Raw genomic sequence first — 20224 nt, 5'->3', positions numbered from 1 at the left:
TTCCATGATGAGATTTGATATAATGTGATCACCTCCATGATGGGGTCTGCTGTGAGTAGCCAATCAGTTGAAAGGGAATTTCCTAGGGGGTGTAGCCTGTATCGAATATAAATGGACTTGTTGGCTTTTGCTTGCTCTGGATCCTGCAGCTAGCTCCTGTTTATCTGATCTCCAGTTCATGGGACTTGAGCTAGCAGCTTATTTACTGAACTTAGGATTTGTCAATTTTTGCAGCCTGTGGGCAAGAGCCCTGCTCTCTGACCTGCTGATCTTGAGTTCACCAGCCCATGTGGCTAAGTGAATCAGGAGAAGCCTCCAGCCTATCCACAGATTTGGGACATTCCAGCTTCTACAACCTTGTGACCCATTTCCTTCGTATAAATCTCTCTAGGTATTTATACGCTTTACTGGTTTTGCCTCTCTAGAGAACCCAGCCTAAGACAGGCATATTATAGGTGCTGAATGCATGGCCTAAATAAAACACTCTAGTAGGTCAGAGGATGGGGAGAGAGATCAGGCTGCAGGAATAAGGAAGAGCTTCAAGAAGGAAGAGGCATTATGGAGCTGGGTCAGGCCTTTCATGTGCTAAGAATGAATTTAACAAAGGAGAAGACACAAGAAAGTCTACGGCAAATATGGAGGCTAGAACAGGCCAGCTTACCTGGAGTATACATTTTCAGAATAAAAAAAGTGATGAGAAGGAAGGCTAGAAATGCATTAAGGACAGTGCCTGGAGGGTGTTGTTGTTGTTAGCTGCTATCAAGTGGGCACCTCATGCACAATGGAACGAAACAATACCTAGTCCAGCACCATCCACATGATTCATTAAGGAGTGGACCATTATGATCCATAGGGTTTTTATTGGTTGGTTTTTGGAAGTAGATTGCCAGGCTTTTCTTCCTAGTCCATCTTAGTCTGGAAGCTCTGCTGAAACCTGTTCAGCATCATAGCAACACGCAAGCCTCCACTGACAAATGGTGGCTACACTTGAGGTGCACTGGCCAGGAATCAAACTTGGGTCTCCCACATGGAAGGTGAGAACTCTACCACTGAATCACCACTGCCCCCACTGGAGGGTTTTAAATATTCAGTTATTTGATAGGCCAAGAAGAGCTACTGAGAGTTTTTGATCAGGTGAATGATTTAATCAGCTGTGTTGCTGCTGCTTCTCCTTTTTTGTTCTCTCTCATTTTGGGGCAGAAATGGGAGTGGGGGAGGAAGGAATGGTGGTGGCAATGGAGCATAACATAGATTAGAAGGAGATAGAGACTAGAGTTGGACATCCATTACTTGGACTATTGTTCAAATACTTGGGCGTCAAACTTGAGAATAAAGGACCAGGCTTAGACGTGAGACACATGGTGGAAACAGACTTCATAGGATTTGGCATCTGACTACTCAGGAGGATGAAGGAAAGAGAACACTCAAAGATGAATCAGTGGTTTCAAGCCTGGTTTACCTGGGGGTTGGTGATGTATTTATTATCATGAAAGAGTTGGTTTGATGCAGGGCTTCCAAGTGGTTAGTTCTACTTCGAACCCCTGCTAAGAATTTGCATTTCTAACAAGTTCCCAGGTGATACTAATGCTGCTGTTAGGAACCAGTTCTGAGAACCACTAATAGAGCAATGGTTCTCAAAATGTATTAAACATAAGAATCACCTGGGGATCTTGTTAAACTGTAGATTCTGATTCAGTATATAGTATCAACAAACACTAGTTTACAAATGGATACATAGGCAGATAGGTATACCAAGGGGTGTGGGAGGGTGTAAGTGGACTCACCCTCCTGCAGATATAGGTTTGGTGGTGGATATTTCTACATACATAACTGTAGATGCTGCTTATATATTAATATAGACAATAGAGCACATAAGGGCCACAGTCAGAGCACCTTCTTAGACATAACCAAACACCTCACAGGATGAAGTTCCTAGGCTCAAAGTCGAAGAACCATAGACCTCGGGGTCATCTACGTCAACTGACACAACATAGTTCATAGAGATAAAGTTCTGAATCCTACTTTGATGAACAGCATCTGGGGTCTTAAAAGCTTATAAGCAGCCATCTGAGATACATCTATTGGTCTCTTGCCATCCAGAGCAAAGGAGAGTGAAGAAAACCGAAGACTCAAGGGAGCAATTAATCTAAAGGATTAATGGCCTGCATGGACCACAGCCTACAGAACCCTGAGACCAGAACTAGATGGTGCCCAGCTAGCACTACTGATCGCTCTGACTGGGATCACAAGACAGGGTCCTGGACAGAGACAGAGAAAAATTGTAAAATGAAAAATCAAATTCACAAAAAAGACCAGATTTACTGGTCCGACAGAGAACGGAAGAACCAAAAAGACCAGACTTAACTGGTCTGACAGAGAATGGAGGAACTCCCAAGACTATGGCCCCAAGACACCTTTCTGACCTGGAACTGAAGCCATTCCCAGAGACCACCTTTCAGCCAAACCATAGACAGGCCCAGAAAACAAACAATAACACCTGAGAGGAACGTGCTCCTTAGAACAATCAATTACACTAGATCAAAAGGGTGACATTTACCCAAAAGCAAAGATGAGAAGGCAGGAAGGGGTAGAAAATCAGGAGGAAAGGAAATGGGGGAACTTACTATAGAAATGGAGAGAGTACTGACAGTTTGTGGGGAACCAAGCCAATGTCATGGAACACTTTATGTAGAAACTATCAAATGGGAAACTAATTTGCTCTGTAAACTCTCACCTAATGCACAATAAAAACTCAAAAAAACAAAAAGGAATTTGGGATGAATTTGACCTTTATAGTCAGATAGAAATTTTTTCTATTTTTTTTTTTTAGTCAGATGAGGGCAACTCCTGGCATTCAGGAAATTCCGAGGGCTTCTTCCCCGCTGTGCTCAGTCCTCAGGGAGCCTCTGCCACTCAAGTGGATGGGAGATCCGTCTTCACTAAGAGATTTTCTTTTCTAATAAATAACAATGCTAAATTGCAAATGTGTGTGGGAGTATCAGGACACCGTTCCTCAATCCTGCTATTGTGTTCCAGCTCTGGGTAATTAGTGTCTGATAGTTTTAAACAGATGGGTCTCTCTGGCAGCAGGGGTTACAGTTTGAAATCAATCCTGAACAAATATTATATTAATTTCTCAACTCCCTCTCTCTGTGGACAAAACCCGTTCTTTTCCTCTGAACACTGTAATGACGAGGACATTAATATTAGATCATTTACAGATGAAACGGAAGTGGAGAAAGAAGAGGCGAGCCTTAACAGCAACCAGGGAGGAGGTGGTTGCTGAAAGTTTTATGTGACTAGATGCAGGCTGGAAGCAGGGAAAGATTTCTGAGAGCTGACTGGGGGCTTTAGGGTTCTAGTGCTCCCAGATTGTTCAGCTTGAGCTTGACATTGGCACCAACCTTGACAACAGCGAGGGAGGGCTGTGTCAGGCAGCCTGGGCTGTCTCTGATATTTACTTTTCTCAGAGGAGACCAGCTCTACATGAATAGATAGATCTGCAGGGGGCCTGGCTAGACTTCTGACTTTCCAATCAAATCGGGGAATCTACAATTCAAAACTGAGCAGGGGCTGCCAGAAGCGAGCCTGCAGCCCTCCCAGTGAGCACAGCCCCTTCTCTGCTCTGTTATAAGGGAGACACTCTGCACCCTCCAGCCACACTCCAGTTTAAGGCAGGGCTTCAAACCGGTTCCTTCCGGTTCAAACCCCTGCTAAGAATTTGCATTTCTAACAAATTCCCAGGAGATGCTAAAGCTGCTGATTAGGGACCAATTCTGACAATCACTAGTAGAGCCAAACCCAAAAAAGCCCATTGCAGTCTAATAGATTCTGACTCATAGCGAGCCTATAGGACAGAGTAGAACTTGCCTCATGGGGTTTCCAAGGAGAAGCTGGTGGATTTGAACTACCGACTTTTTGCTTAGCAGCCAAACGCTTTAACTACTATGCCACCAGGGGTCCCACAAGTAGAGCAGTGTCTCTCAAAATTTATTATACATAAGAATCACCTGGGGCTCTTGTTAAAATGTAGATTCTGATTCAGTATATCTGGGGTGGAAGTGTAAATTTTCTCTTCGGCTTTGTAGAATTTTTTTTTTTTAATTTCTATTAGGCCTTACCTACCTAATCATGCATGGCTGTGGTTAACATTAAAACATGGAAATGAGACACAATGGCAGTGTTGTGAAAAGAGCACTGGCTTTGAAATCGGTCCTGCGCTACTAATGATAAGTTTCAATTTCTGAGCATCTCAGTTTCCGTATCAGTAGAATGGGGATTCTATCACTGACCTCTTCCTCCTCCACCCAGCAATATTGTTGTGAAGATCAAACACAACGATGGATGCAAAAGTACCTAATGACCTGTAAAATCCCAAGCCCGGTGGGATTAGGAAAATGGCATTGCTGCCCCAGAGCACTGGCTCCCCCAAAATGGGAGGCTTAGGGAGGAACCTCCCCTGCTGATGAACACTGAGACTCGATGCAGGGGCTACCGCTGCAAAGCCCTGCAGAGGAGTCCGCTGCGGTTGCACCTTCTAGAGTGTGAATTGCCATCAGGTGGGACCTCCGAAAGGCCTGCCTGACTGTACCTCAGCTGAAGATGCTTCATTGTTTTCCTTTCTCTTAGAGTCTTCACTGCTTAACATGGCCTAGAACAGTGTGGTGCCCAGACCAGCAGATCAGCATCACCTAGGAGCTTGTCAGAAATGCAAATTCTCAGGCCCTCTGAGAATCAGAAACTCTGGGGGTGGGGTCCGGGAATCTGTGTTTAACAAACCGTCCAGGTGATTCTGGTGTACCTTAAAGTTTGAGAACCACTGATCTTTCAGGATCTTGTTCTTACTTTCTTGCTGCTCCAGCCTCACCTCCCAGTGGGTCTCCAATTTATTGCTGGGCCTGTCCACCTAGTTCTTCAAAAAGGAAAGGTCTTCTCTCACCTACAGGTCTTTTCCACTTATATTTGTTCTTCACCTTTTCTGGAACATCCTTTGTTCCCCCTGGAGTTCTCAGAGATAATTTCTACTTAACCTTCAGGTCTTAGCTTAGACAGTCACCTCCTCCAGGAAGTATTCCTGACCTCTCCCATGTCTGGGTGAGGTCTCCTCATTTAGTGTTCCCAAAGCAGCCTCTATTTCCCCCATCATAGCACTTTCTCCACTGAACTGAAATTACTTTAAAGTCTGTCTTCATCTGGAAGCTCTGAGAACAGGGATGGTGTCTATCTTGTATCCCCAGCCCTGGCCCAAAGTAGGAACTCAATTGACGCTTGCTGAGAAATAAATTACTTTTTTCATTTAATCCCAGCTCAGCTAGGCCAGTGGCCATGAAGGGTGCTGCAGCTGGAGCAGGAGCAGGAATTCTGGGCTCTCTACTCTAAGTTTTACTTCCTAGGAACATTCCTGTGAAGCTTCCACATGTTCCTTAGTAGGTCTACTCAATAAAAACTCTGGTTCTCAACCTTGGCTATGCATTGGGATCACCAGAGGGAGCTTTCTAAAAATGCTGATGCCTAGATCTCATTAAAATGAAAAAAAACTTGATTCCTTTTCATGGCTGAATAATATTCCATTTTATGTGCACTTTATATACCAGTTTTTTTGGGGGGGTTTATATACCACATTCTGTTTATTCATTCATCTGTTGATGAACACTTGGGTTGTTTCTACCTTGTGGTAGAAACATTCATGTACAAGTATCTGTTTGAATCTCTGCCTTCAGTTCTTTTGGGTATATACCTAGGTGTGGAATTGCTGGGTCATATGGTAATTTTAACTTTTTTAGGAACCACCAAAGTGTTTTCCACAGTGGCTGTCCCATTTTACATTCCCACCAAAAATATTTCAATTTCTCCACATTCTTGCCAATACTTGTTATTATTTTTTTTTTTATAATAGCCTTCCTAGTGGGCGTGAAGTGGTAGCTCACTGTGGTTTTCATCTGCATTGCCCTGATGGTTAATGATGTTGATCATCTTTTTATGTGGTTATTGACCATTTGCATATCTTCTTGGAGAAATATCTACTCAAGCCCTTTGACCATTTTTGATTGAATTGTTTGCCTTTTTGTTGTTGAGTTTTAAGAACTCTTTGTATATTCTGCAGCCCTGGTGGCGCAGTGGTTAAGAGCTCGACTGCTAACCAAAAGGTAGCATGTTTGAATCCACCAGCCACTCCTTGGAAACCCTATGGAGCAGTTCTACTCTGTCCTATAGGGTCGCCATAAGTCAGAACTGACTCAATGGCAATGGATTTGGTTTGGTTTGGTTTTATATATTCTGGATAGTAAACCCTTATCAGACATATGATTTGCAAATATTTTCTCTCGTTTTGTAGATTGTCTTTTTAACTTTCTTCAACAACTTTATTGTTGTTGCTTGTACGTTTAGTGTAATATCTAAGAAACCATTGCTAAATTCAAGCTCATGGAAATTTATTCCTATGTTTTTTTCTAAGAGTGTTATGGTTTTAGCTCTTATATTTAGGTCATTGATGCATTTTGAATAGATTTTTGAATGGTTTGAGGTAGGATCTAACTTCATTCTTTTGTCTGTGGAGATCCACTTGTCCCAGCACCGTTTGCTGAAGATCACCCCTGAGATTGTGATTTAATTGGTCTGGGGTCTGACCTGGGCACTGGGACTTTTAAAATCTTCCTGAGTAATTTTGGTGTGTAGTTAGGAACCACTGACTTAGAGTAAGAATGGCATCGTCCTTCCTCCCCAACCATGGCAATATTTTGAGAAGTGGGTGGCTTGTCCTTGTGACTGGAGTAGCTATACTTTCATTAGTTATCCAAAGAGGAACAGCAGCGTGGCATGGGCCTCTGGTCATTGGGCTTTAACGCCTACGTGCTGTGCATTGGGTTGAAGACCCTCCAGGAATTCTCACTTTTGCCTTTCCACCTTCCCAAGATCCAAGTTTTCTGACTGCAAGGTAGCAGCCAAGAAAGACAGAGGTGTGAGGGAAGCCAAAGTCCAGGCAGGCAGCAATGTCCTATTGGTGCACGTGCCCCTCCACTGACTGGGCCTGGGACCCAGAGCCTGGGTTGCAGAAGTGTTCAGGTGAGGACTTCACCTGCTCTCCCTAAGAAAATGCTGCTAACCTGCACCTGGGTAATCAAAGGGGTAGCTGTCGTGCTGAGGCAGGGTCAGGAACGATTTATTCAGTTGTTCAGTACTGAGCCCTGCACTTGGCCATCAGAGCAGGGTTGTGGAATGATGGTGGCAGGGAGGCCAGGGAACAGGGGCCCTTTGGGGCTGTCTTCGCTCTAGGTCTTCCACGCTAGTATAGGCTTATTGGCCAATCATATCCTGAAAAAAAAAAAAGGCACTAACTGTAAAATTGACTTGGTGGCAGCATCAGACATCCTTGTCTAACTTCAGTATCAATAGCCCAAGACTGATCCTTGTGAGGTGGAAGTCAAACGTACCTCCATCCTCCAATCGTTTTATCAATTCTGATACCAGCCATCCCTTCCGTGGCACTCTCTACTTCCCTGCTGGGTTCAATAATTGGTTACAGTGGCCACACAGAACTCACAGACCATATTCCTGATTACGGGGTTTATTAGATTCAGGATTAGCAATAATTCAGGATACAGTTCTTCCATCAGGACAGCTCCTTGGCTGTGCCTACAGGCAGGCCTTCCCCGGCCTCTGCCCTGCTTCGGCAAGTGTTATAAAGCTCTTTAGCTCTACCAATAGGTATCTGGGGGCACCACACTAAGCCAGTAAGCCTTGCCCCAAGGCATTCAGCTGTCTAGCTCTATGGGTCTGCAACTCTAGCTCCACCAACAAGTGCCTGGAGGCAACCCATTCTGCCAACAAGCCTCCTGCCTGAAGGTGCTCAGCTTTCTAGCTCCATGGGCCAGGAAGTTCACTGCACCATCTTCTGGTTCTGCTGCTGCTGGTCCTCACTGTCTTGTGCCATCTATGGTATTATAATTGTCTCCTGAGTCTAGAAGATTCTCAGTGCGGGGACCCCGGGTGCAAGAACGCGCTCTGCTCCCATCTCCTTGTTGGTGGTAGTGAGGTCCCCCTGTCTGGCTCTGGGATGGCTCATTTTAAGCCTAGTGGGATGGCAAAACTGATCAATCCCCTCATTAGGGTACTGTCTTAGGCTGGGTTCTCTAGAGAAGTGAAACCAGTAAAGTGTATAAATATATATACGGAGAGAAATGGCTCATGTGATTGTAGAAGCTGGAACATTCCAAGTTCATGGATCAGGATAGAGGCTTCTCGATTCACGTAACCATAGGGGCTGGTGAACCCAAGATTGGCAGGTCAGAGAGCAGGGCTCTTACTCACAGGCTGTGAAGATCAACTAATCCCCAAATCAGCAGGTAAGCTGATAGCTCAATTCCCAAGAACCAGAGGTTAGATGAGCAGGAGACATCTGCAGGATCCAGAGTGAGCAAAAAAGCCAGAATGTCTGCTTATATTCGGATGCAGGCCACACGCCCAAGGAAACTCCCTTCAACTGATTGGCTACTCACAGCAGATTCTATCATGTGAGCGATCACATATAAACACTGAGAATCATGTCCCAGCCAGGTTGACACACAATCTTAACCATCAAAGGTACCATACACCTTATTTGCATGGTCCCACTCCAACAAGGGTGCCATGCACTTTATTTGCATTGTTAGCAAACTATCCAAACCCCTTGGTGGGCCACAAGCACCTCATTTGCATAGTCCCACCTAGTCATTTGATGGGAGTTATAAGACCATGGCAAGAAAGGCCATATAAAAGCAATCAGTTATACCACAGATCCATATAACAGGGACACAAAAGATTTAAAATCTCAGGCTACAGCTGCCCAGGGCATGTTGGTGGGAGAGGACAAACTAAATCCCTGTTTTCATTCCTTCCCCCAAATGGAGCTCACATAAAGCCTTTAAACCATCGGCTTTTATCTGTTTTTAGTGTCCAATTTAGGGATTTTCAGGGGCTCCCTCCAGGGCTTTCTCAATGGATTTATATCACAGCCAGATAGTGCCTTCGAAAGTTCATCTGAGCTGGGAAATAGACAAACATCTTTTCCATTGTCAAGTGACAAGTGACGGCACCCCGGCAGCCTGCTAGAGTGCAGGGGGGACCCACTCTGAACGCCATGGCTAGGATGGGCCCCTGCCTGGGAAGAAGGCCAATCAGAGAGGGGAGCAGTCTCAGCAGGAGTCTGAATTGCCCTTCCTCTTCTGGGTGCAGAGAATCAAACACTGAGAGCCTTTCAACAAAGCACTGACTGTCCTCTCTGCCCGTCACCTGCAGGCACAGAGATGTCAGCTCCCTGGCCAACCACCAGGTGCCATTCACAGAGCCGTGTGCACACGGGGAAGGAGGGGGATAGAAGCAGCCTGCTCTGGCTTGCCTGGTAGGAAACAACAGCTCTCTTCTTTATGGCTATCCTGACTTCTCCCAGTTTCCACAAGTTGCTGCAATTAACTCCCTACTCACTGCCTGGTCTCCCTTTCCTAGATGGGACATTCATCTGTTCTTTCTTCCCATGCACATTTATGGAGCATCTACGATATGCCAGGTGGTGTTAGTATTTGGGGGTCCCATCCCTCGGTTGCTCATGGTGAGTATGAGGGGCAGAGAGGCAAAACAGCAGTCAGTTGTGAAGAGAGAACGTAGCATTTGGTGCCCAGCCAGTCAGAGGAGGGGCAGCAACCTTGCTTGGGGGCTCAAGGTCTTCCTGGGGCAGAGACCCAGGCAGAGACTAAAGGATCATGAGCATCCCTGCCAGAGCCATGGAGGCAGAAGGGTCTTTAACCTAAGAGGTCACATTGATGGATGAGACTGGGCAGAACTTCACCTTAGTAACTCCTGGGGCCACAAAAACCAATCCCTGAGAGGTCCTGATGAGTATTCATAGGATTCCTGGGACGTTCCTGGTATATACCTGTTGTCCTGGCAACACTTTCATTCCAAAAATGTCCCAGTTTGGATGACAAGCAGACATAAATCAGAACGTTTCTAAAAACCAATGAATGCTATGTTCATGTGTCACCCAGAGTTGAAATTCTATTTTGTGACAAAGCTCAGCCTTCTTGTGTGTGTCTTCGCGTGATGGGTATTATAGAGAACGTGTGTGCTAGCTGTGGAGTTGCTCAAAATTTTGGGGGCTGGAGATAGTGGTCATAGATACAATAGAAACCACTTTAGTTCACCTTTTCCTTTGATAGTTTGGGAAACTGAAGCCCAAAAAGGCAGAGGGAAAGAGCAAAGAAGAAAAGAGAATTGTGGTGGGTGCCTGTTGTGAGACCCATACCTTGCTAACTCACTCAACTCAATTCTATATGTGGGCTCTCATTTATTTTCACAATGAATCCGTGGCATAGATAGAGCATACCCATTTTTCAGATGAGGAAACTGAGGCTTAGAGAGATTCCATAATTTGTCCAAGGTCATGCAGTCCTAACCAAAACCAAACCAAGTGCCGTCGAGTCGATTATGACTCATAGTGACCCTATAGGACAGAGTAGAACTGCCCCACAGAGTTTCCAAGGAGTGCTCGGCAGATTTGAACCCCTGACCCTTTGATTAGCAGCCGTAGCACTTAACCACTACACCACCAGGGTTTCCATGCAGTCCTAAGTAGCAGATTAAGTCAGGAGACTCCAGGCCAGTGTCTTCCTGTGACATCACAAATATAGAACTATGACTTAAGTAGCCCTGGCTAAGGCCATGGCGGCCCCAGCCGGCTTCTTTTCTAGTCTTGCCCCTGTCACCAAGTCCCCAGGGGGCTCTCCCACACCTGTGAGAGTCATGTTTCCTGGGAAGCATTTCCTGGAGTCCGTCTTAACCCCCAACCCTTTGTAGGCACCACAGGACCCTAAGGGATAAGCAGGAAGAAGAGGCTTTAGTTGTCTAGAGACGACTGGGCTCCCTTTTGGGTCTGGCTCTGTCCCTGCCAGCTGTGTGCTCTTGGGCACATTCCCCCCCGGTCTACAGCCTGGGGTCCAGGGCCAAGCAACAGCAGGAAAGCTGCGAATGCATGACTCTAAAGATCCTCTGAGCTTTGATGTGGTTAGAGTCCACTTTTGCCATGGGTCCATCCTGACTCTGGTGGTTAAACAATGGGAAGCAGCAGCCTGAAAATCCCTTCTCCAATTTGTAGCTTGAAAAGGCAGATTTCCTGGCTGTGGCCATGGCCGAGGGTCCCAGGAGCACAGAGATGTGGGGGCGGCGGCCATGGAGGCCCAGGTGACGGGACTGGGCTGTAGGAACGGCTGCTTCTCGGACATTGCTTGGCCCTGGGCCCAGGTCCCTACCAGGGGTGGGAACCCCATGAGAGCTCTTTCCTGGGTCATTGCTGAGGAGGAGGTTGGGGCTGCTTGTTCCAGGCTGCTGAGCAAATAGCCCTGCTGAGACTTGCCTACACTAAGTCTCAAGCATTGGCATGAAACTCCCTTGGCTGGCATCCTTTCCGACGTCAGGCCCCTGCCCTGCGCTCTCTGAGAACAGCTCTCTGGCTCCAGGCCTCAGAACACCTGTCCTCCCCCTCCCCCACAGGACGGTAAGGCTCCAGCTTATTAACAAGGGGCCTCACTGTGGATTGGAAGGGGAGGAAAACTAAAGACAGCTCATTTGCATACCCAGACTTGTTCAGGTGGTGACATCAGGGTGTTCTCACCTGTCTCTCCCAGGTGTGAGAACTGGCCCTGTCTGGGACATGTCTGGTGAGGCTCCACCAGGGTGTTCCTGGTGGGGATGGTGGCCGGGGCTTGAGGATACCCACAGACTGGAAGGGAACCAGTGTCTGTGGTCCAAGGGTTTAGGAGGGACAGAAGGACCCTGTTCCGTGACTAGTTCAGGGGCCAACCTCCTGCCTCCTCCCAACCTCCTGCCTCTTTGCCCCCGACAGGGCCAGGGACAAATGGAATACTTCACCTCCTCAGCCCCTGCAGTCTTTACAACCCACAGCCGGTGGGCTGTGACACCACCTCCAACCGAGCTTCCAGAAAAAATTGCAGAGTGTCTGCAAATTCCAGGGCCTGGTCATCTGTTTTCCAACTTAGGGCTGTCAGACACCGCCCTCAGGGATGGGGAGGGCCACAGAGCAACTTTATGCATTTCTTGGCATGTTTGTGGCATTTTCTTCTATGCCTTCACTCTGTCCCTGTCCTGGCCCAGAAATGCCTTCACTCTGTCCGTGTCCTGGCCCCAAAATGCCCTCAGGCATCAGGCTGTGCCTCCCACAGGGCATCCAGGGTCATTCTGGCCCCTGGGAAAGGAGATCCTGAATAGCGTGATATAAGAGTCCCGCAAAGGGTCTAGCCATGCAGTTAATACCTCGCATACATCTAGCACTTTCTACAGTATTTTCGTGTCTGTTTTCTCATTTGAGTGCCCCATCAAGTCCTATGAGGTGGACAGACCTAGTCCTACTACTTGTTCTTTATAGGTGAGGAAACTGAGGGCCCGGGAGATGAAGCAACTTGCCCCAGGACATGCTGCAGGTCAGGCGCAGAGACTGGTGCAGAGCTGTGCCCTGTATACAGCCTGGGAACCTGGAAACCCTGGGAGGGCGGAGCAGCTGAGCCCCAGCACCAAGCCCACTTGGAGAAGTCTGCACTATACAGAGAACAGTATGAAACCATGGCCCCTGACAGTGGGAAGTGGGGTGGCCAGGTGGGGAGAAGGCTGGCTCAGCAAACAGGCAGCTGCTCGAATGTCAAGTGAAAACATGGAGCTATTTGCAGGCCCAGTCACCTGTGTTGAGCACCAGGGTTGAGGGAGCAGGGGACACCAAGCCTGTGAGACAGGAGCACAGTTCCTTGCAAAACAGAGCCAGCTGGTGTTGATGCAAGCATTGGCTGAGTACATACCCTGGTCCTGCCCGTGGGTGGGGCTGTTTAACAGTGACAGAATGCATCAGCCAGCGTGTGAGCCCCCATTTGACCCCAATATGCTCCCTACTGTGATTCCATCAGTTTCAAAGTCCTAATCTGGCTTCAAGCTGGCTTCCCCAGCACAGGCCCTACTGAGGCCACACCTTTTCACTCACCAGCTCTTGCCTGCAGCTTGTGGCTCCTGTCCCTGGGCTACCGAACATCCATGTCCTCCCTATGGTGCTGCCTCTTTTTCTCACTGCCAACCAGCCTCCCTCCCATCTTCTTTCTTTGTCATTTCCCTCCTTCCCCTCCCCAGCACACCCCGATGGTACCAGCTGCACTGACTTAGTGCTCCTTTCTAGCATTTCTGTGGATTCTTAGGCTTGTTACTCTGACCCTAACCCAGTCCTCGCCTGGGAGGCACCTGAGGGCCTGACTGCCTAGATTTTTCTCCATTACTGTATCAATTTCCTCAGCTGAACTGTTGGGATCCAAGGCAGCTTCTGCAACTTGGCAGTTCAATAAGTCCCGGCTGTCCCAGGGGACTGGCCGGCAGATAAATATGTGACAGAGGCCAGGCCAGGGCTTTGAGGCCAGCTTGCTGCAGAGTTTGAGGGCAGAAAGAAGCACTCAAGTGCTTGGTCTGGACAGGAGGGCAGGAGGCAAAAGCCTCAGGCATCCCTTCCCCTGTGCAACGGCTGTAGCGGGGGCTGGCTTCCGACCTCTCCCCTGGACCAGCAGGAAGCCTGTCCAGGGATGCAGCACCTGGCCCCCACCACCCTCTCTCTGGCATTTTCCTGCCTGCCCTCCCACCAAATATCTGCCAAGCCATGAGCTGGGCATAAGATAGCAAGCTTTCTACAACTCCATCCCTGCCCCCAAGGAGCTCCCAGTCCAGTGAGGGAGGCAGACCCCACACCAATAATTACTATGATGTGTTCTAGGTGTTAGACTATCAGGATTACTCCTAGTTTAGAGACTCAGTTTGCTATAGGCTGGGGTGTTTCAGTTAAGACATTTCTCCTAACTTTTGTTCTTGGTTTTCAAAGTCACCCATTCACTGGAGAAATTTTGCACAGTACACACCCTGAAGCATAAAGTAGAAAAGTAAATTTGTACTAGTCAGGACTTGTTGACTTTCCCAACTTCTCTTCCCTTTGCCTGGTGGTGGTGGGGGAGTGGGGGGCAGGGGGAAGTGAAGCAGAAAGCAGCTGGATAGAGGTTGGCTGTATGTCCTCGGGCCAACAGTTTCACCCAACAGTGAGTGTGACATGAGTTGGTGTGGGGAAGGCCTATCTCGGTACCTGGAAGGGAGGATGCAGCTGATGTCTTGGTCCCCAAGCCTTCACTTGAACATCTTACTAACTTCACATCCCATTTGCTTTTTCTCAATGCCCCCAGCTCACACTAAATGCAAGTGCTTATATAAAAAGATTTTGTAGGAAACCAAAGGGCTTGGGGTCACTCCCTCTTCATCCCCTTTCCTGAGGACCGGGGTGGGGGGGAGTGTCAACTTTCCAGAGATACTGTGGAAGCCATAGACGGCCAGAGGACAAGAGGGCCCAACAAGGTGCTCCATCCAGCCAATAAGGCAAAGGTAGGGTGCTAATGGAGCTCACCTCCAAACCCAGGGTGCCCAACATGTGTTAGGTGGAAGTGGTCAGAAGGGTGGGATTCCTGAGGAGGGCAGATTACGACAGAGGACCTGAAACAGGGCAGGCTGGCTGTGCCCATTTCTGAGTAACCCTTAAGCCAGGGGCTGGAGCTAGAGAAGATGCTGAGAGAATTTTGCAAAGCTCCTATAACACAAAGTAAGAGTCACTTCCCTTGTTCTAAAACTTTGTCCCTGGCTGTAGTCAGATCTGTGCTCCTTCCTATATTCCCCATTCTTCTGGCCACAGGGATTTGATGGAAATCACTTGTTCACCCAGTCATTCAATTGGCAGATATTTAATGAGTGCCTACTGTGTGCTAGGCACTGTGCTTGACCCTGGGGATACAGTGAAGAACAAAACAGACACGCCTCCTTCCCTCATGGTGTTTACAACTTAGAAGACTTTGTGTGTGGACATTCCATTTGTCAGCTCAAAACCACACCAGAGCTCCCAGGATGGGACAAGCAGGTCCAGAGAAGAGATGGAAATGTGTCAGGACTGCAAGGGAATCTGCAAGGAACCCCTACTCCTATATCAGGCGTAATCCTACCATCTCCTTTCAAACACCCTTCCCAAAGGTAGAATTCAGGGAAGGTGTGTGGATTAGGGAGCTGACATTTGTTCAGTTCTGTATTAGCCAGAGCTCTCCAGGGAAGTAAAACTAATAGGAGATAGCGAGATAGATACCAAAAACCAAACCCAATGCCATCGAGTTGATTCCAACTTATAGCAACCTTATAGGACACAGTAGAACTGCCCCATAGTGTTTCCAAGGGGTGCCTGGTAGATTCGAATTGCCAACCTTTTGGTTATCAGTTGTAGCACTTAACCACTGTACCACCAGGGTTTCTGATAGATAAACCGAATAGATAGATACAAAAAAAAAAGTTGCTGATGAGTCATTTCCAACTCATAGAGACCCTATAATACAGAGTAGAACTACTCCATAGAGTTTCCAAGAAGCAGCTGGTGGATTTGAACTGCTGACCTTTTGGTTAGCAGCCAAGCTCTTAACCACTGTACCACCAGGGCTCCAATAAATAGATACAGGGGTTTTCCCTTTGCATTTGAGTTGATCTATCAATCAATCAATATATCCATCCATTCATTCATCCACCCACCCACCCACCCACCCACCCATCCATCCATCCATCCATCCATCCATCCATCCATCCATCCATCCATCCATCCATCCATCCATCCATCCATCCATCCATCCATCCATCCATCCATCCATCCATCCATCCATCCATCCATTTATTTTAAGGAATTAGCTCATGGATTGTAGGGGTGGACTGGAAACTCCAGCAGGGTATCTATGTTAAAGTCTTGAGACAGAATTCTTTCTCCCTCAGGATCCTCAGTTTTTGCTTTTAAGGTTTTCAAGTGGTCAGATGAGGCCCACTCACATTATGGGGGCAATTTGCTTTACTTAAAGTCAACTGATTGTAGATGTTAATCACATATAAATACCTTCAGAGCATCATCTAGACAAATGTTTGATCAAACAACTAGGGACCATAGCCTAGCCAAGTTCACATATAAAATTCACCATCACAGTTCCTAAAGCACCAGGCACTGGGCCCAATGCTTCTGATTCCTTACCTTCATAGTCAACAAAATCCTAAGAGATAAATATCAAAACCCAAATTTACAGATCAGGAAATAGAGGTACAAAGAGGGTGAATTATCACATCCAAAGTTCACATGAGTAGTATGGAACCGGGTTTGGTTCCAGAGCCCATGCTTTTTCCACAGCACCGTATTGTCTCTGAAGCACAGGCAAAGCCTTCATTTTCCTGCTCCCACCTGAGCTGTACAGGCAGATGAACTCCCTGACCCCTGGAAAACTGTTCCCACTCAGGCTTTGAAGAAAATCATAGGGAAAGTGCCAGGGTGTACTCTCTCTTCCCTTCCTTAACTTCGGCTTCCCTCCTCCCTGCATCTTCCTCGTCCTGACAGCCCTCAATCTCCCCCACACCCATCCCGCCCTAGAAAACCCCAAGAAGCCTTCACGTGACTATTTAAATCCCCACTTTCAGCACTCAGAACCGGTTCTGCTTCCCTGGCTGTGATCTGGGTCTCCATCTGGTTTGGACGCTATTTTGATCCACCGGATGCAGATTAGCTGCTGTGATCTGGGGCTGAGCTGCTGGAGAGATGCCTTTATCTACAGAAGGACAATTTAAAAACTAACTCAAAGCATAGAGAACAAATAAATAAATGCTTCTTTCTGTTCCCAGCACTCTCCATCCCGTTTCTACAGGTAATTGCTGAGGGATTTTTGCTTCGAATAGGCTCTTATTTGCATCAAGCGTGGGGTGGTACGAAGTGGACTGAGGACTGGCTGATTTCTGGCCAGAAGTGCCAGGCAAGGGAGGTGGTGGCTCTAGCAGGGTCAGAGGAGGGTTATGTCCTGACCCAGGAGCTTGGGCAGGGTAGGGAAGGTCTTTCTGAGGCCATATGTTAAGTCTTTATTGATTCGCTCTAATGTAAGTGTTTTTGGGTCAGGGATCATTCTCCCCCCTTTCCAGCCATTGAAAAGGGACCTTCAGGCCTGCCCTGGCCTGAGTCCAGAAAAGAGGTGATGAATTATATTGTAAATGTCCTGAAAAATATTGTCCTATATAGTTCTGAAAGATGAGCCCCATAGGTTGGAAGACATTCAAAATACACAGTGGCTGAAACAATGAACTCGAGTCTACCAACAATGCTGAAGATGGCGCAGGACCAGGCAGCTTTTTGTTCGGTTACACAGAAGGTCGCCACGAGTCAGAGCCAACTCAACAACCACTAACAACAGCAACAAATGTTCTGATGTTTCGGGAGTTCATGCACCTGAAAATATGGGCTTCTGAACCATCCAGGTGAGTGATGATGGGATGTTCTGGCTTGGGAGGCAGAGAGGGGGCTCAGAGGTGGGAAGGGAAGAGAAGAGGTGGAAAATCTTGTAACTTCTGGAATGCTGTGGGTTCAAAGGACGAGGAAGGGAAGGAGAGCAGAAGCCTGCGTATCTGTAAACTTCATCTCATGTACTCCTCACGATTACTCTCTGAGAACGTTACTATCCCCATTGATAGATGAGGCAATTCTGGGAGGTGAGGTCTAAGTTCACCTGGCAATGGCAGGAACAGAATTCAAATGCATGTCCTCTATGAGAAGTTCCAGGGTGTCTCTTCTCTGCTATGGCTGCGCCTTGAGAAGTTTTGAGGGGCTGATGAGGTTTCAGATGGAAAGAGAGGCGATGAGGCCTGAGAAAAGAAGGGAGGGGATATTGTTTCTCTTTTCCCTTCCCTTCTCCCTCCCTCCTACAGCCCACTGCCCTGCTCTCAACTTGGGCATCTGTTCCCTCCTTTCTGGGCTACTCATGTCGTGGTTAGTGAAAATGTTGTCCACACTGGGTGGCCAGCCTCTGATCTAACAGTTGAGGATGGGTCCTATTTTCTCAGTGACCTGGATCTGTTATATGTTCAGGATGATGAAAGTGATTGTCAAAAATCAAGAACACCTCAAAAGGGCCACTCTGGGCTGGGTATGGGTATAGGAACATTCTGTTCCTGAACCTCAGGGGCTCCCATGTGAACCTGAACCTTTGGTCTAGACTGGTCCTATGCTGTCTGGGAATGTGGCCTCCCAACTCAGACCAAGGTAGTAGATGGAGGTGGCAGCATTAGGTACCTTCCATTTGTATCCTTGCCTGTGAGGTCAGTATTATAACTCCTCTTTATAGATGAGCACACAAGGCTCAAAGAAATCAAGCCCAATGTCATCTGCACACCAAGGTGCAGATCGGTATTTGAATCCAGGTCTGTCCCATTTCAAAACTGAAATTTCTACTAGAAAAAAAAAAAAAAAAAAAAAACTACACCTAAAGTTTCTGGAAGCTTCTTTCATGTGCTATGCTGAGTGCTTTGCAGAGACCATCTCACATACTTCTCATAGGATTCCTTTTTGTAGATAAGGAAACTGAAGCTGAGGAAGGTCAATACTTTGCCATGACTGACACAAATATGAAGTCAGGGTCTAGGCCCCAAACCTGTGCTCTTAACCACCAGGTAAGCGACCCCTTTTAAATGGGCACCCAAATAGACAAGACCCATACAAACATTTTATGTAGGGCAGGTGTAGGTACTGCCTGGTTTGAAAGGCAAGAGGAGGGAGTTCACAGAGGGACCATCTGATGAATCCCACCCTTCCTGGGCTCACCCCATTCGAGTTATCACTTAGCACAGTGTAGTATGTACCTTTATGTGTCTACCCCATGGCTGGAAGGGGAGCTCCATGAAAATGGGGCTGTCACATTCCTTTTGATGTCTTAGAGCCTAGCCGAGGTTTTACAACTGTTTACAGAGGAGGAAATGAGACCCCAATAGTCTAAGTGGTCTCCCAACCCAGAACTATAAGTTGCCGGTGGTAGCAGGTCAGGTGTACCATGTTAATTTGGGAGGTTTTGCTATTTCTTTTAGGTTCAAAGACCTTCCTAGAGTCCCTCCAATCATCACACAGTCATCTGACTTTTCTTTTTCTTCGTACATCTGTTCTGCCCCTGTCTCTGCCCCCGTAATTGTGAGAACTAAGAACTTAGGGGAAGGGAAGCTCATACCACAGTGTACTCTAGGTTATGCTTTATGTCTCATGACTTCCATTTTGCTGATGACACTCATTTTGCTGATGTCAAAACTGAGGTTCAGAGAAAGGCAATGCTATAATTAGATTTTAGTCCCACTGGAAGGACCAGGTTCCCAAATAATAAGACTGAATAGACAGTTCACCTTTCAGGACTTCAACCCTCCCTGGATTCTCTTCTGTTGGAGTGAGTGATGTGGGTCTGAAAGTTCTGCCAGATGCTATTTAGTGGTCAGGGTTACACTCGAAGAAAGAGTAACTGCCTGGGTGGGATGATTTAAGCCAGTGTGGTCTGTACACCCCTGATGATGTAGGAGATGAATTTAGATGGCCGATTATTTATACATGTATATATACATATACATGTATAAATAGTCAGGTTTTTTTATGTATATATATGTGTGTGTGTGTGTTCTTTTTTCTTTAAAGAACAGAAATTTATTTTCTCATGGTTCTGCAGGCTAAAAGCCCAGATCAGGTTTCAGTCCTGTCAATTCCTTCCTAGTAGGTAGTTCTGGGGGTTCCTTGGTTCCTTGGCTTGTAGACAATCCTCACGTGACATCTATCTCCCACCCACTCCCCCGCCCCCCGTGTGTCTCTCCTCATCTCTTTTCCCTTTTTATAAGACACCACTCAGAAGTGATTAGATTTAGAATCCCCTCCACTCGAGTATGATTTAATTAACATAGCAAAGAAACCCTCTTTTCAAACAAGATCTCATCCTCTGGTATGCTGTCGTTGTTGGGTGCTGCTGAGTGGATTTTGACTCATAGTGACCTAACGTGACAGAGTAGAGCTGCTCCGTAGGGTTTTCTAGGCTAATCTATACGAGACAGGTGGTATAATTTTTATGGTTACTTTGAATTTGTGGCAAGGGATATGGCTTTCCATATATATGGCAGTGATGTAAAATTTAGTGTTTATAAACATTTAAGTAAGTATGCCATTTAAAGGCAAGTATGAAAATATGTGATTTGACTGGAGAAATAATGGTAAAGGATTCTGAAAAGGTAGCCTCTGCCCCGAATTATCTTGCCCACAAGCCTGTGGCAGTTCGTGGAATTGGCACGAGGTGTTGCCCATTTCTATGAAGCCTGTCCA

Source organism: Elephas maximus, chromosome 17 (genome assembly GCF_024166365.1).
Source record: "Elephas maximus indicus isolate mEleMax1 chromosome 17, mEleMax1 primary haplotype, whole genome shotgun sequence".
Taxonomy (NCBI): Eukaryota; Metazoa; Chordata; class Mammalia; order Proboscidea; family Elephantidae; genus Elephas; species Elephas maximus.
Note: the sequence above shows the minus strand (reverse complement) of the source record.